Source organism: Galeopterus variegatus, unplaced genomic scaffold (genome assembly GCF_000696425.1).
Source record: "Galeopterus variegatus unplaced genomic scaffold, G_variegatus-3.0.2 Scaffold387, whole genome shotgun sequence".
Taxonomy (NCBI): domain Eukaryota; kingdom Metazoa; phylum Chordata; class Mammalia; order Dermoptera; family Cynocephalidae; genus Galeopterus; species Galeopterus variegatus.
Window position 1 is genome coordinate 586,210 of NW_007726498.1, and position 16,086 is coordinate 602,295.

The window sequence follows — 16,086 nt, forward strand, 5'->3', positions numbered from 1 at the left end:
AAAAGTGGAGGATATAAGAAAAAGAGTAGCAAGAAATTTGCAAAAATCCAAGTATCGTTTGCTCCCCAAACCCCATTCTTCCTCCCCGTTCTGGTTCCCCTACCTCTCTCTCTCTCTCTGTCTATTCCCAATCCCCAGTAATCTATTTGTAGCATGAATCTTCCCAGGAAGGTCTTATATTTCCATGGGTGGCTATCAGACCTAAAGGAGTGAGGGGTCAAGTGTAGAATTTAAGCATGGTGACAGATGGTATTTTGGGCAGGGAGCTCTCGGACAAGGGACTCTCCCTGGCACTATTTAAATTCTGCCTCCTCCTACTCTCAAATCCAAACATGCATAAAGTCTTCGTGCCCTTGATGAACTTAGAGTCGAATTTGAGAGACATGATTTGTTGAAAACAAGAGGAATAAAGACATGCTACTCTGTGCTTAAGGATAAACCCTGCAGGGAGCAGCATGGACAGCCCAGGAGCCACTGCATCTGGGCTTTTGCTCCTATCTCTTTGCCTGCCAAGCATCTGCCTACCCTGGAATACACCATGACCCCGTTTAAGTGTCTCTTCTCCAGGAAGCTGTCCTAATGCCCCAAACTGGGTCAAGTCCCCATGCCTTCTCCCATAACCACTGGACCTGCTCCTGTCATAGCACTGATCACACCTCACCAAAACGTTGTTTCCCCTCCTAGATGGAGTACTTCATGGGGCTGGGACAAAGGATCATGTCCTGAGTTACTTTGTACAGAGGAAATAACAGGTGTTCAATAAATATTTGTTGGATTAATAAATTCTCCATGGTCCTGATACGCTTTGGGCTGTGACTCGCTGGATAGTGACTTGGGGAGTCAGCTGGCAAGAAGGAGTCTCCGTAAGTTGGAGTCTAAACAACTGAGTCTCAGATATCAGAATGAGGCCACAACCCTAGCCCATTGACAAAGACATAGGTGAGAATGTCCCTACCCTCTTCTGCCTCCCTGTCTAGGCTGCCTCTACCTCACCCAATCCTCTTTAATGCTGCCTTTGGTCATCATTCTATACTAATCACTAATCATAGCTGAATACAGATAAAATGCTATTTCTTTGAGGTGTGGATACAGCTGATTCTATGAATACCTTCAAATTTGGCTTCACTTGTGTCTCCCCTCAGGTGGCTCTGCTGTCTCTATTATTCCCCATTGACCTTTACTGAGAACTCAGCTTTTCCCCCTGATTTTTCCAAAACCATTCACCCAAGTCATTTGTGTGCAACAAATTATACTGAAGGTTTGCGGAGGGGAAGAATTTTAAGCCACAGAAGCACGATTTAAAATTGGATATTGAACATTCTATTTTTAAAAGTTCCTCAGCTGCCTGCTATAAGAACTTCTCAGAGGTCTCCTCCTCAGTTTCCAACCTCCTGCCTCCTGCTGTGGCTCTCAGTCCTCCCCCCTTCCTGCAGATTTGAGACATCTCTGCATCCCTCCATTTTTGGCTTTCCTCCCCAGTCCTCCCTTCCTTTATTATGATAAACTTCTACTGGGCTCCAGACCTGTCTGACCCAAAGATTCACGAGTGTGATGTTGAATATAGGACTGCAGGAAGGGCAGCCACTCCCCTACCCTACCTTCTTTGCCTAGTTAATTCCTACTTGTTCCCCACATCTCAGCTCCAAAGGCACATCCTAAGGGAAGCCATATTGTCCCAATCACATTCTCACCATAACCTTCTGTGTCCCAGAGTAGATGAGCTCCCAACATCCAACTACAGTCTCACAGTCTCCTGATTTTACCTTTGAAGCATGGGTCAGAGTGTGTACTGCTATATTGATATAATTATTTAATTAATATGTATCTCGTCCCCTAGATTGTGAGCTCCCCACAGAGTCTCCATCACTTACAATGGTACCTGGCACATGGTGGGTGCAAAAAAATTGTGTTGTATGAATAAGCGAATGGATGAATAAATGAATGAATGAGTGAAAAGGCACCCTTAGCAGAGAAAAACAAATATCCAAGATATGGAGGTGGGAAAAATCATAACACAACCAAGAACAAAAATAGTTTAAAATGTCTGGATGGAGGGCACATGTGGGCAGGGCCACGGCTAGTCATTATGGCTTCTTTGTGCAAGTGAGCAAAAGGCACCCTTCCTTCTTGGCAGATACAGCTCCTCACTATAGGGCTATAGGTGGCAGCCAGAGCTCAGGCTCATTTCAGCCCCCATATTTCCCCACGACCAGGTGAATATGTTCAGGTCACTGCCTTTACAACCATGAATGGTAGCCCTGAATGTTGGGGAGTGGCTGGTATAGTAACTGAGAGGTAAGCAGGGGTTAGCTTTGGGAGTAGTTCCCATGGTAAATTTAGGACTTCATCATCTTTTACCTGGATCATTTCAACAGCCCCTTGATCTTTTCTCTATTCCCAGTCTCTTCTCTCCCATTTCATCCTATGAACTATAGCAACAGTAATTTCTGTAAAATCCAAATCTTGTGTTTTACCTATTTAAGAATCTCTACAAATGATGTTTTTTAGTTTGGCAAGAGGACTAACAAAAGCTGCTAAATATATCTCAGGGTGTCCTTGGGCTTCCTTCTCTACTCCAGCCAAAAAGAGGCTGTTCCACACAGTAGTTAAGAGCAGGAGCTTGGGCCTTACAAGGGAGCCATACATCTGGAAACAAAAGAATGATAACTGCCATCCTGAAAACACACAAAAGGATAAACCTCACTGGCAAAGCAGATATATAAATGATAAATAGAAAGGAATCAAACTGTATTACTAAGGAAAATTGCCAAACTGCAATGATAAACAATAATAGGGGAGGAAAGTAATAAAGGGTACATTAAACAAAAGACAAAACGGAAGACGAAAAACAAAATGACAGGAGTAAGTTCTCACCTATCAATAATAAGCTTGAATGTAAAGGGACTAAATTCCCCAAATAAAAAGTATAGAATGGATGAATGGATAAAGAAACAAAACCCAACTATATTTTACCTACAAGATACTCGCTTTACCTGTAAAGACACAAATAGACTGAAAGTGAAGAAATGGAAAAAGATACTCCATGCAAATGAAAACCAAAACCAAGCAGGAGTAGCTATACTTATATAAACAGACTTTATGTGAAAAACCATAAAAGGAGACAAATAAGGGCATTATACAATGTTAGAGGTGTAAATCAAGCAAAAGGATATAACAAATGTAAACACTTGTATATATGCACCCAACATTGGAACACCCAGATATATAAGGCAGATATTTTTCGATCAAAAGGAAGATATAGACTCAATACATAATTTTGGAGACTCCAACACCCCAGTATCAGCATTGAAAAGATCATCTAGACAGAAGATCAACAAATAAACATTAGATTTAAAGTACAGTGTAGGAGCTGGCCATTTAGCTCAGTTGTTCAAAGTGTGGAGCCAATAAATTGTTTAGAGTGTGGAGCTGATAACACCAAGGTCCCAGGTTTGATCCCTGCACTTGCCAGCCACCAAAAAATAAATAAATAAATGAATAAATAAATAAATAGATAGATAGATAAATAAAATTAAACTACACTATAGACCAAATGTATCTTACAGACATTGACAGAACACTTCATCAACAGCTGCAGAGCACACATTCTTCTCATCAGCACATAGAACATTCTCCAGGATCTAATGTATGTTAGGTGACAAAATAACTCTCAACAAACTTTAAAAAACTGAAATCATATCACATGTCTTCTCTGAGCACAATGGAATATAACTAGAAATTAACAGCAAGAGAAACTCTCAAAACATGGAGATTAAACACCATGCTTCTGAATGACCAGTGGGTCATTGAAGACATTAAGAAAAAAACTTTAAAAATTCTTGAGACAAATAAAAACAGAAAAACAAAATACCAAAATCTATGAAACACAGCCAAAGCATATTAAGTGGTAATTTTATAGCAATAAATGCCTACATCAAAAAAAGTAGAAAGATTTCAAAGAAACAATCTAATAATGAGTATCAAGGAATTAGACAAGCAAGAACAAATCAAACCCAAAATCAGTAGAAGGAAAGAAATAATAAAGATCAGAGCAGAAATAAACAAAAGATTAACTAAACAGAATGTTGGGGTTTTTTGAAAACATAAATAAAATTGACACACCATTAGCTAATGAAGAAAAAAGAGAAAAGACTCAAATAAGTAAAATCAGAAACCAAAAAGGAGACATTACAACTGATACCACAGAAATATGAAGGATCAATAGAGATTATTATGAAGAGTTACACACCAAAAAAATTGGAAAACCTAGAGGAAATGGATACATTCCTGGACATACACAATCCCTTAAGATTGAACCAAGAAAAAATAGAAAACATGAACAGAAAAACTGTGAGCAACAAGATTGAATCAGTAATAAAAAATCTTTCATTTTAAAAAAGAAATTGACCTAGATGTCTTCACTGCTGAATTCTACCAAATATTTAAAGAAAAATTAATACCAATTTTTCTCAAACTCCTCTAGAAAATTGAAGAGGAGGTAATTCTTCCATACTCAGTTTATGAGGCCAGCATTACTCTGATACCAAAATCATACAAGGGCACAACTAAAAATAATTTTTAAAACAAAACTAAACTAAACTAAAGTCAAATGTTCCTGACGAATTTAGATGCAACAAAAAGTTCTCAACAAATGTCTGAAAATAATCTCAGAGACTCAAGGATGGTTCAGCATACACAAATCAATAAATGTGATACATCACATCAACAGAACAGACAGAAACAATATAATCATTTAAATGATGCAGAAAAAGCATTTGATAAAATTCAGTATCCCTTTATGATAAAAACTCTTAACAAATTAGGTATAGAAGGAATATACCTCAACAAAGTAGAGGCCATATATGACAAACTCACAGTAATATCATACTGAAAATCTTTCAACTTTTCCTTTAAGGACAGGAACAAGACAAGGATGCCTACTTTCTCTATCATTTTCAATATAATACTGGAAGTCCTAGGAAGAACAATTAGGCAAGAGAATAAAATAAAAGGTATCTAAATTGGAAAAAGTCAAATAGTCCCTGTTTGAAGATGACATGATCTTATACATAAAAAATCCTAAAAGTACCACCAAAAAACTTTCAGAACTGATAAATGAATTCAGTGAAGTTGCAGAATACAACATTAACATACAAAAATCAGTAGCATTTCTGTACACCAATAACAAGCAAGATGGAAAAGAAATCAAGAGAGCAATCCATTTACAATAGTTACAAAAAATTAAAGTACCTAGAAATAAATTTAACCATGGAGGTGAAAAATCTCTACAAGGAAAACTGTAAAAAGCTGACAGAAGAAATGGAAGAAGACACAAAGAAATTGAAAGATATACCATGTCCATGGATTGGAAGAATTAATATTGTGAAAATGACCATACTACCAAAAATGATCTATCAAAATATCAATGATACCTTTAACAGAAAAAATTTTAAAAATTCAAAAGTTTTTATGGAACCACCAAAGACTCCAAATAGCCAAAGCAATCATGAGCAAAAAGCACAAAGATGGAGGCATTGCACTACCAGAAATTAATGAGAAATTGGCTAATGTACACAAAGAATGATGATGCATTGTGATAATGAATAAGCTAACTATCCTGATTTGACCATCACATATTGTACACAACTACTGATCGTTGACTTTGTACCCCACAAATATGTATAATCAATCACGTTTCAATAAAAATATATATACTATACAGCTATAGTAACCAAAGCAGCATGGAACTGGCATAAAAACAGACACACAAACCAATGGAACAGAATAGAGAACCCAGAAATAAAACCATGTATTTATAGCCGACTAATTTTTGACAAAGGCACCAAGAGTATTCAATGGGGAAAGGACAGTTTCTTCAATAAATGGTGCTGGGAAAATTGGATGGCCACATGCAGAAGAATAAAGCTAAACACCTATCTCTCACCATATACAAAAGTCAACTCAAAATGGATTACAGACTTACGTGTAGACCAGAAACTATGAAATGACTAGAAGAAAATATAGGGGAAATGCTTCAGGACATGGGTCTGGGCAAAGACTTCATGAAGAGAACCTCAGAAGCACAAGCAACAAAAGCAAAAATAGACAAATGGGATCTCATATATCAAACTAAAAAGCTTCTGCACAGCAAAGGAAACAATCAATAGGGTGAACAGACAGCCTACAAAATGGGAGAAAATATTTGCAATAATCCAATTTAAAAATGGGCAAATACCCTCACTTTTATTGCAGCACTACTCACAATAGCCAAGATAGGAATCAACCTAGTATCAAGAAAATGTGGTTGCTGTGGGTTGAATGTTTGTCTCCTCCAAAGGTCATATTGGAACTTATTCCCCAATATGGAATTTGAAAGGTGGGGCCTTTAAGAGGCTGTTGGATCATGATGACTATGCCCTTGTGAGTGGATTAATCCATTCATGGGTTAACAGGTTAATGGTTTAATGTGTTAGTAGGGAGTTGACTGATGGCTTTATAAGGAGAGCAAGTGAACACATTCTCACAATGTGACAACCTGCATCATCCAGGGACTGCAGAGAGCTCCTACCAAGAAGAAGACCCTCACCAGACATGCCACTTGACCTTGGACTTCCCAACCTCCAAAACTGTAAGAAATAATTTTTTTTTCTTTATAAATTACCCAGTGTCAGGTATTCTGTTATAAGCAGCAGAAAAAAAGACTAATACAGTGGTATATATGCACAATGGAGTATTAATGAGTAGTACCTCAGCTGTAAGGAAGAATGAAATCCTGTCATTTGTGGCAACATGGAAGACATTATATTAAGTAAAATAAGTCCGGCACAGAAAAATAAATACCATATGTTCTCATTCATGTGTAGGATTCAAAAAAAAAAAAAAAAAAAAAAAAAAGCTTATAGAAGTGGAGTAGAATTGTGCTTACTAGAGGCTGGGAAGGGGACAGGATGGGGAGAGGAAGCTAGGGAGGTATTGGTTAATGGATACAAAATTATTGATATATAGGAAAAATAACTTTTGGTGGTCTACAGTAGTAGGGCTAGGCATCTATAATCAACAATAATTTATTGTGTGTTTTCAAGTGGCTAGAAGAGAGGAGCTCAAATGCTCTCATCAAAAAGAAATGATAATTTTTTGTGATGGTAAATATGCTAATTACCCTGATCGTTACATATTATACACATGTACTGAAATAAATCTGTATCCATAAATATGTACAATCAATATACATCAATTAAAAAACAGATATATTAAAAAAGAATTATCACAAGGCAATATGGCCTAGTGGCTGAACATGAAGGTTCTGGATTCAGATTCCCATGATTGAAATATCAGGTTTTTTTGTTCTTTTTATAAATTTCTTTTTTTAAAATTTGATTTATATTTATTTTTGTGGGGACAGTGTGTTGTTTCAATATATGCATATTGATTCAATACATGCACAATAATTTGCTTAGGGTAGATAGCATAGTTTTGTCTCCATTAGTTCACCCCTTATCTTCTTCCCCACCCCTCCCAGCCACTGAGAACCATTATTCTATTCTCTACTTTTTTTTAACATACAAAGAACACTACCCTTATTGCAAAAAAGAACTCTTAAAAATGAATTAGAAAACCTTAAGCTGAAATTTGATGAAAGACATGAGCAGTTAAGTCACACACCCAAAGAAATACACGTGGTTAATAAGTATCTTCTAGGATCCTGTTGTGGGTGGGGGCAGGGCTGTCCTGGTCCCCCCTCCCAGGACCCTTGGCATCTGGCTGGCTTCTGTTGCTGGCCAGCAGCTTTCAAATTATTAACAGCCCAAAAGATATCACTGGAGCCCTTCTGTGTCTGAGTGTGCCCAGAAGGAGGCCATGGGTGCACTTTATCTTCCCTTCAGGGTCCATTTCAATGTCCCACCAGGAGAGAACCACCTGAGCTCCACTAGATGTCAGAGGTTCAAACTGCCTGCTATGGCAGGCTGCTGAACTACTGACTTGCTTGCTGAAGTCCACACTGCTCTCTGAGGCCAGTCTGAACAAGGATGGGAAACAGCTTGTTCCATGACCACATTCTTCTGGACTACACAGCTGTGCATAGACAGTTGCTCTGTGAGGCACTGCCTCAGAGTTTTCCTGTACAAGATGCCTGTGTGCATGCTCTTAGGAAAGCAGCGCTCCCTCCCCGATCAGTTCCATGTCAAAGAGTTCTGTGACCAGGATGTTGGCACAACATGGCATGTCTGTCACTATCTGGCCCTACAGTCACCTAAGTGGAATGCTTGTTGATAACCTTAATCTAATTTATATTCCCACCAACAGTATATGAGTTCCCCTTTTTTCACATCCTAGCCAGCATTTGTTATTTTCTGTCTTTTGATAACAGACATTCTAACGGGAGTGAGATGATATCTCATTGTGGTCCTGACTTGCATTTCCCTGATGATTAGTGATGTTGAGCATTTTTTCATATACCTGTTGGCCATTTGTATCTCTTTTTTGAGAAATGTTTATTCAGGACATTTGCCCATTTTTTGATTGCGTTATTTGTCTTCTTGCTATTAAGTTGTTTTAGCTCCTTGTATAGTCTGGATATTAATCTCTTGTTGGATGCATAGTTTGCAAATATTTTCTCCCATTCTACAGGTTGTCTCTTCACTCTGTTGATTGCTTCTTTTATTGTGCAGAAGCTTTTTAATTTGATATAATCCCATTTGCCTATTTTCATTTTTGTTGCCTAGGCTTTCAAGGTCCTCTTCAAAAAGTCTTTGACCAGCCTAATGTCCTAAGTATGTCCCCTGTTTTCTCCTAGTAGCTTCATGGTTTCTTTCAGGCCTTACGTTTAAGTCTTTAATCCACTTGAATTGATTTTTTTTTAATTTTAACATTTACTTGTACATATTTGTGGTGTACAGTGTGCTGTTTCAATACACGCATACACTGCACAACAATTCACTTAGGGTAGACAGCATAGTTTTGTACCTATTAGTCTACCACTTCTCCTCCCCCCAATCCATTCTCCCCTCCCGGCTTCTGGTAACCATTATTCTACTCCCTACTTCTATAAGAACCACTTTTACTGTTTACATTCCACAAAAGTGAGATACGTGGTGTTTGTCTTTCTGTACCTGACTTACTTCATTTAACATGATTGTTTCCAGTTCCATACATGTTGCTGCAAATGATAGGATACCATTTCTTTTTATAGCTGAATAGTATTACATTGTATATATATATGCCACAGTTTTTTATTTTTCATTCATACATTGATAGCCATTTAGGTTGATTCCATCTTTTGGCTGTTGTGAATAGCGTTGTGATGAACCAAAAGACACCTGCACTCCCTTAAGTTGATTTTTGTAAATAGTGAGAGACAGGGGTCTAGTTTCATTTGTCTGCATATGGCTGCTCAATTTTCCCAGTACCACTTATTGAAGAGACTGTCCATTCCCCACTGAATACTCTTGGCACCTTCATCAAAAATCAGTTGTCTATGAATACATGGTTTTATTTCTGGGTTCTCTATTCTGTTGCATTGGTGTGAGCACCCATTTTCATGATAAAGAAAATGTGGTATATATACATAATTGAATACTATTCATCCATAAAAAAGAATTAAACCCTGTCATTCGCAGCAACATGGATGAGCTTGGAGGACATTATGTTAAGTGAAGTAAGCCAGGAGCAGAAAGAGAAATAAAATGTGTTCTCACTCATATGTGGAAGCTACAGTAGAATGGTGGTTACCAGAGGCTGGGAAAGGTAGGGGAAGGGGGAATAGTGAGAGGTTGGTTAAAGGATACAAAAGTACCCCTAGATAAGAGGAATAATATCTAGTGCTCTACAGCACTGTAGGGAGACTATAATTAACAATTTATTGTATAGTTTCAATTAGTTAAAGAGAAGATTTTGAATGTTCCCAAAAGAAAAGAAATTATAAATGTTTGAGGCAATGAAAAAAAAAATAGTGGTTTTCAGAGTTCAGGGGATGAGAGAAGGATGAACAGGTGGAGCACAGAGGATATTTAAGGCAGTAAAACTATTCTGTGTAATACTGTAATGGCAAATACATGACATTATGTGTTTGACAAAACCCACAGAACTGTACAATACAAAGAGGGAACCATAACGTAAAATTGAGTTAATAACAACACATTGATATTGGTTCATAATGGTAACAAAGACACCACAACAGTGTAAGATGTTAATAATAGGAGAAACAATGTGTGGCAGAGTATGTGAACTGTTTTTACTTTCTGATCAATTTTTCTGTAAACATAAAACTGCTATAAAAATAAAGTTAAAAAAAAAAGCAGAGGCTTGGAAGACTGAACTTCTGGAACCAAATCCTAGCTCTGCTATTTGCTAACTATGAGACACTGAGAAAGTTGCTTAACTTCTTTGTCCTAGTTTTCCCATTCACAAAATGGGGATGGTAATTGCAGCTACCTCATTGGGTTGTTGAGAGGATTAAATGAGTTAATTCAGATAAAATATTTAAAACAGTGTCTGGCACATCACTAAAGCACTTAATAAACATCAGCTATTTTTACTATTAGTAGCAGGTGAGATGAAAACATAAGGAGGCCGGGCACTACATAGTAATGTTATTTTAAAGCCAGCACAACATACTGTCAGAGCAAAGAACAGGCAGCAATTGATTCTACTGAGGAAATCAGGAAAGGGCATCATGGAAAACCAAATATTGGAATTGGACTTCAGAGGATGAATGGGTGTTTTCTAGAAGAAGTCATACAAGGAGGAGAAACAGTATGCGCGAAAGTGTTGAGGTACAAAAAGTGCATACTGAGTAAATAGGTATACCATTTACTCATTTGCAAACATCAACCCTAAATAGTTAATTTCTCCTTATAAATCATGTTTTGTTTTAGCCTCTCACCTCTGAGGCAGAGCTGTGAGGTTCATCAACAAGGGACAGGAGAGAATGGGCATTGGACCACTGAAGCAGAGGCTGGGCGCTCTGGGTGCTCACCAGCCCTGTTTGCTGGACTTCCTGCTGAAAGCCCCTGCAACTGACTGCTGAGGGCTTTCTCTGGCTGCAGAAAGATGTTTGGCCCCTACATAGAACAGGCTGGAAATGCTGGGAGTTAATGCACCTGGGAGCATCCCTGAACCAACGGTGAACAAAGGTTGGTTGATAAGCATAGCCAGTTCCTTGCCCTCCAGTGCAACAACTCGGAGGCTTGCTCTAAACCATCTCATAGAGAGGTTCTCGGCAGGGTGGAGCCCCAGCTGCTCACAACTTTAATATGCCTATTGTATTATCCATTTCTGTTGCTTATAACAAAATACATGGAACTGGGTAATTTATAAAGAAAATAAAATTTATTGCTTACATTTTGGAGGCTGGGAAGTCCATGGTTCAGGAACACATCTAATGAGGGTCTTGGTGGTGGTGACAGTGATGGCATGGTATTACATTGCAAAGTGGCAGAGCAAGAGAACAGAGGGAGAGGAATAGACTGCCCTCTCTCTTAAAGCCCTCAGAACCATGCCCCTGACCATCAATTTAAATTCATTTGCTACGGAATGGTCCTACAATCTAATCACCTCTTCAAAGCTCCACCTTTCAATTACCGTAATAGGATTTCCCACTCTCTTAACAGTCACAGTGGGGGCTAAGTTTCTAATACATAAAACTCAAGGGATACAATTCAAGCTTCAGTGAGTTTTGGGGGGACACAATTCAATCCACTACATCCATTAATACACCCTGCATAGATCTCCTTCCTTTCTGTCTCAATTCCTCACTTCCCTGCTGGGGTTTACTGGGATATCCTCCCAAAGAAACTACTGCCATGCGATCTTATGTGTACTCTCTGGGGAACCAAACTAAGACAATCTTGTAGCAAGGAATAAGGCTTCAATGTCAGGCTTTGTAGAGGAAGAAAAGGGCAAAGCCTGGAGGACTTAGACCACGAAGTCTTCCCCACAGGGAGATAAGCCCTCCTGTCTATCTTCAAGGCTTAGCCCTGTTACTGGCCAAATGAAGAGGGTGCTGGGGTGGGAGGGTTCCAGGAAGGTAGAAATCTCTGAGGTCATCTCCAGTTTTGAGGTTTTACAATCCAGATTTCTCTTATTATGTCACTGAACATTACAAATAATCTGTTGTGGGCTGGGCCCTGTTCTAGGCACTGGGCTACCATATGCCCAAGCTTTGGAGCCTTCCTAGCTCCTCAGCTAGACTCTGAGTTCTCTGAGGACCAGTATGTTTCTCCTTTAACTGCCATGCTGCAATAACAGAAGCAATGTGGTGGAAAGGAAAGAACCCTAATCTGGGAGTCAGGAGACCTGAGTTACATTTGCAGAGTCTCAGCTCTGGGTCCCAAGGGAACTCCAAGATCCACTTGTTGGTAGGATGGAGAGGCTATACGTGGGGGGGAAGTCAGAGGCAAACAATTAAATGGTGCAGCGCAGGAAGCTCACAGGTCAGGGTTAGTCCTGGGAGAAACCTCAGGAACCAGCTAATATAATCCCCCCATTTCATGGAAGGGAAACAGGAATCTTCTAGAAGAAATGCAACTTGCTCAAGGTCTTACAAGGAGTCAGCAACCCTTTCCCAGGCCCTTCAAGATGAAAAGTGTTTCAGAGGTGGTGAGCAAGTCAGGTATGACATGGCAGGGGCTGAAGAAAAGCAGACATATTGAAGCTTACATTCACCACCAGGCCCTGGAAGGTCTACTATGGGCATACAAGTCACATGCACATTTACATCTTCACAAATGTGTCTGTCACACTCACTATGTGAAGGGGCCTCCAAGATCCTCTCATCTGGCCATCTTTCCCCCATCCCATACCATTGTTCATGTGGCTGCCTTTGTCTGGAACACTTACCCCTGCTCTCCTGCCCTATACCTTCTATCTCCTACTCATCTCAGGGATCATCTCCTCCTACAAACTCCTCCTGATGCCTCCCCTCACCTACCCAGGTTGATTCTGTGTCCTTCTTCTGAGTCTCCACAGGCCCCTGTACTTCTCTCTACCATAGCAGGTTTCATGCTAGTGTTATAATTTTTTTCATCTCTCCTTTGCCATGACTGGTGCTCTTTGGAGGTAGGGCTGTATTCATCCAGGGATTGCACAATGCTAGAGCATTTAGTAAGTGCTCAGTAAACCTTAAATGAATGAGTGAATAAATGCATTATATTCACTCCATAATATTTTGACTCTGTTAATTTCCCAGTTCCTAGCCATAACCAAGAGAAAGAATAATGTAAAACAGTATCCGTATAGACTTTAGAATTACAAAGCCCTGCCAGGTATAAGGACCCATTAAATTCCTACACCTGCTAAAGGTAGATAGGCAAGTATCATCACCTTTTTGGAGAGGATAGTCACACCCAATGTGTGCTGCTGGGAAGAATCAGAGAAATAAAAGGCAAGGCAGTCTTTTTGGGCTCCAAGTTCTAACACCTTCTCCCCCACCCCCTTCACATTCAGAATGTCAAGGTATATGAGGACTATGAGAGGGTAGCATCACCATTTGTGCCTTGGTTGCCCCATCTCCACTGACACTCCTGTGACCCTTTTCCAACCCTTTCACCTTTACCATGCTCTCTCCCCTTCCATCAGACCCTGTTCTCAGGTTGATCTCACCATCTCTACCTGTTAAGTGTGAATAGATGGGGTCTCACTTGGCTTGTTATATATACACTTCAGCAGGGTCCTTAGCCCTCAGGGGTGATTCGATTGCAAGATGATGTCAGGCACTCTACCAAGCCACTTGAAAGGAAACTGTCTGTCCATTGGGCTAGCTGGCAGTCACCACAGTGGGAGCTGTAATCACCTCCCTTCAATCTTGCAGGGACACAACCCCAACCTACCTCCACTCAGTGTGTGGGGCAAGGGTAAAAACATTAGACCAAGGGTCAAAATACTTGTATCCTAGTACTACCTGCTTTATGATCTGCCCCCACACCTCAGTTTCTTCATCCTGAGTTAGAGGGTAATGATGCAAAAGTTTGAGTTAGATTTTATAAAATTTAAGGACCCTTCTAATGTTGACATTGTGTGCTTCTGATTCAATTCCACATTTGTATCCTTGGGGCAGAGAGTGGGTGGGTGGGTTGCTGGTAGTGGAGGGTGTACAGGGAAAGTAAGTCACATGCCAACTTGAGGGATGACAGCACAACTAGAAAAACACCAAAGAGTAGTTTTCAGAGACTATAAATGGGTTGCCATGAGCAATAATAACATTAAGAAGCAGTTTTTGGACTGTGAAAAGATGGTGTTTAAAAACAAATAGTGCTCTTAAAAATACCACAAAGAACAGTTTTAAAGTGATTTGCAATTGAGTTTGGACTACAAAAACACTCAATTTAGCATGTGAGACTCATAAGCATGTCCCTGGGTGTGAGAGTTCACATCAGTCAGAAGGAGGCAGAAAGCACTTGAAGCCCAGGCAAAGCAGTGTCAGTTTTCCATTAACCTGTAACTAGTGTCTCTCTAGACTTCTAGCCGCAAGTAAGATTACTGTAATTTCTTCTCTTCTCCAGGGTGAAAAGTTGGGAAAATTTTAAAGGTTATATATAAATATAAATCCTAGAGACTTAAACTGAGGTAGTTACAGTTTACTTTCACATTTCAAAATCAAATCTCAGCTTTAGCCAGGACTCACGAAGCAGAAATGTCAGACTTTTTACTGGGATCTTATGTAAAATCTACAACTTTCATTTAGAGAGAGAGAGAGAGAGAGAGAGAGAGAAGAAAATACCTTTATACCTTATCTCCTGTAGAATACAAAAGCTTTGGTCTATTTTTCAATATGGTTTGTATGTAAATTTTAGAACTGTATATGTCCAGAATGGAAAGAAACTTTAGAAATCAGCTGTGTAGTCCTCCTTTCCCCCTCAGTCCAGGTCAGAGACTGCTCTGAACAGTCTGCAGATGGGTCAGGTTAGCCAGCCCTCTGTGTGTAAACCTTCAATGATGGCGAAATGACTACCTCCTGAGACAGAACATCCATCACTGGATTACACTGACAATTAGAAGGTTTTTCATTTTATTGGCTAAACCCTGCATTTCTGAAATTTCCATCCACTTATAGAAACAAACCAAACAATATGAAAATAACACAAATGGATCATTTATTCCAAAATTACGCCCCCACTATTTGTGATTTATTCTTAGAGGAATAATTCACAAAACTGAGAACTCCCTATAGAAGTGCACGTTTACTTGGGATGAGAATTACATCAACATTAATAAAACTGATCATTTTTAAAACACTTACAATTATAAAGACTTCTTCCACATCAATCATCTAATTTAACGCTCAACACCACTCTAGGATGTTGAATCATTTACAAATGAAGAAACAAACTCAAAGAGGTAAAGTGACATGCCCAACCCCTGCCACTCAGTGGCTTCTTTGGTCCCTGAACCCAGACTTCTAACTCCACATTCAGCCCACTACCCCCATGCACTACTCACTTCTGCAGCATTCTTTGTGAATGCTACTAGTTTCCAGGCTCATCAAATAAATATGAAAAAATCTGCAGTCCAAGCAGAAGTTTACAGTCCAAGCAGAAGTCAGTCAAATAAATAGGGCAGGCAAGTAAACAAATTATTGCAGAACATTGCAATAAGGACTGAAATTTGAGTTTGGAACAAAATACTTTGGGAAAATAGAGAAAGGAGCAACAAATTCCCTGGTAGAACTGGGGAAGGCTTTATGGAAAATGATATTTAGCTTGGATTTTGACAACTAGTTCTACTTGGTGAGTAGAGATTTCTGTGTACAGAAGCAGAATGAATTATATTGCAGACAGAAGAAACAGCACAAAGCAAGACAAGTAGATAGAAGTGCATGTCATTTTGGGAGCAGAGTGAGGTAACAGGTGTGGCTGAAGCATAGGGTATGTAGGAATATAAGACAAATAAGCTTGGAGAAGAGGTAGAGGTGATCTTAAGGACACTGAATGCCACTATAGTGCCATGGTGTAGCCAAGAATGGGACAGAGTCAGAGAGGGTAAGGGCAACCAATACATCTAAGCAGCATCTTACTTGTTTTAGAAAGATCATTCTGGCAATGGAAAGGGAATAAACTATAAAATCAGAGGGCTGCCTAGGATGGTAATTTG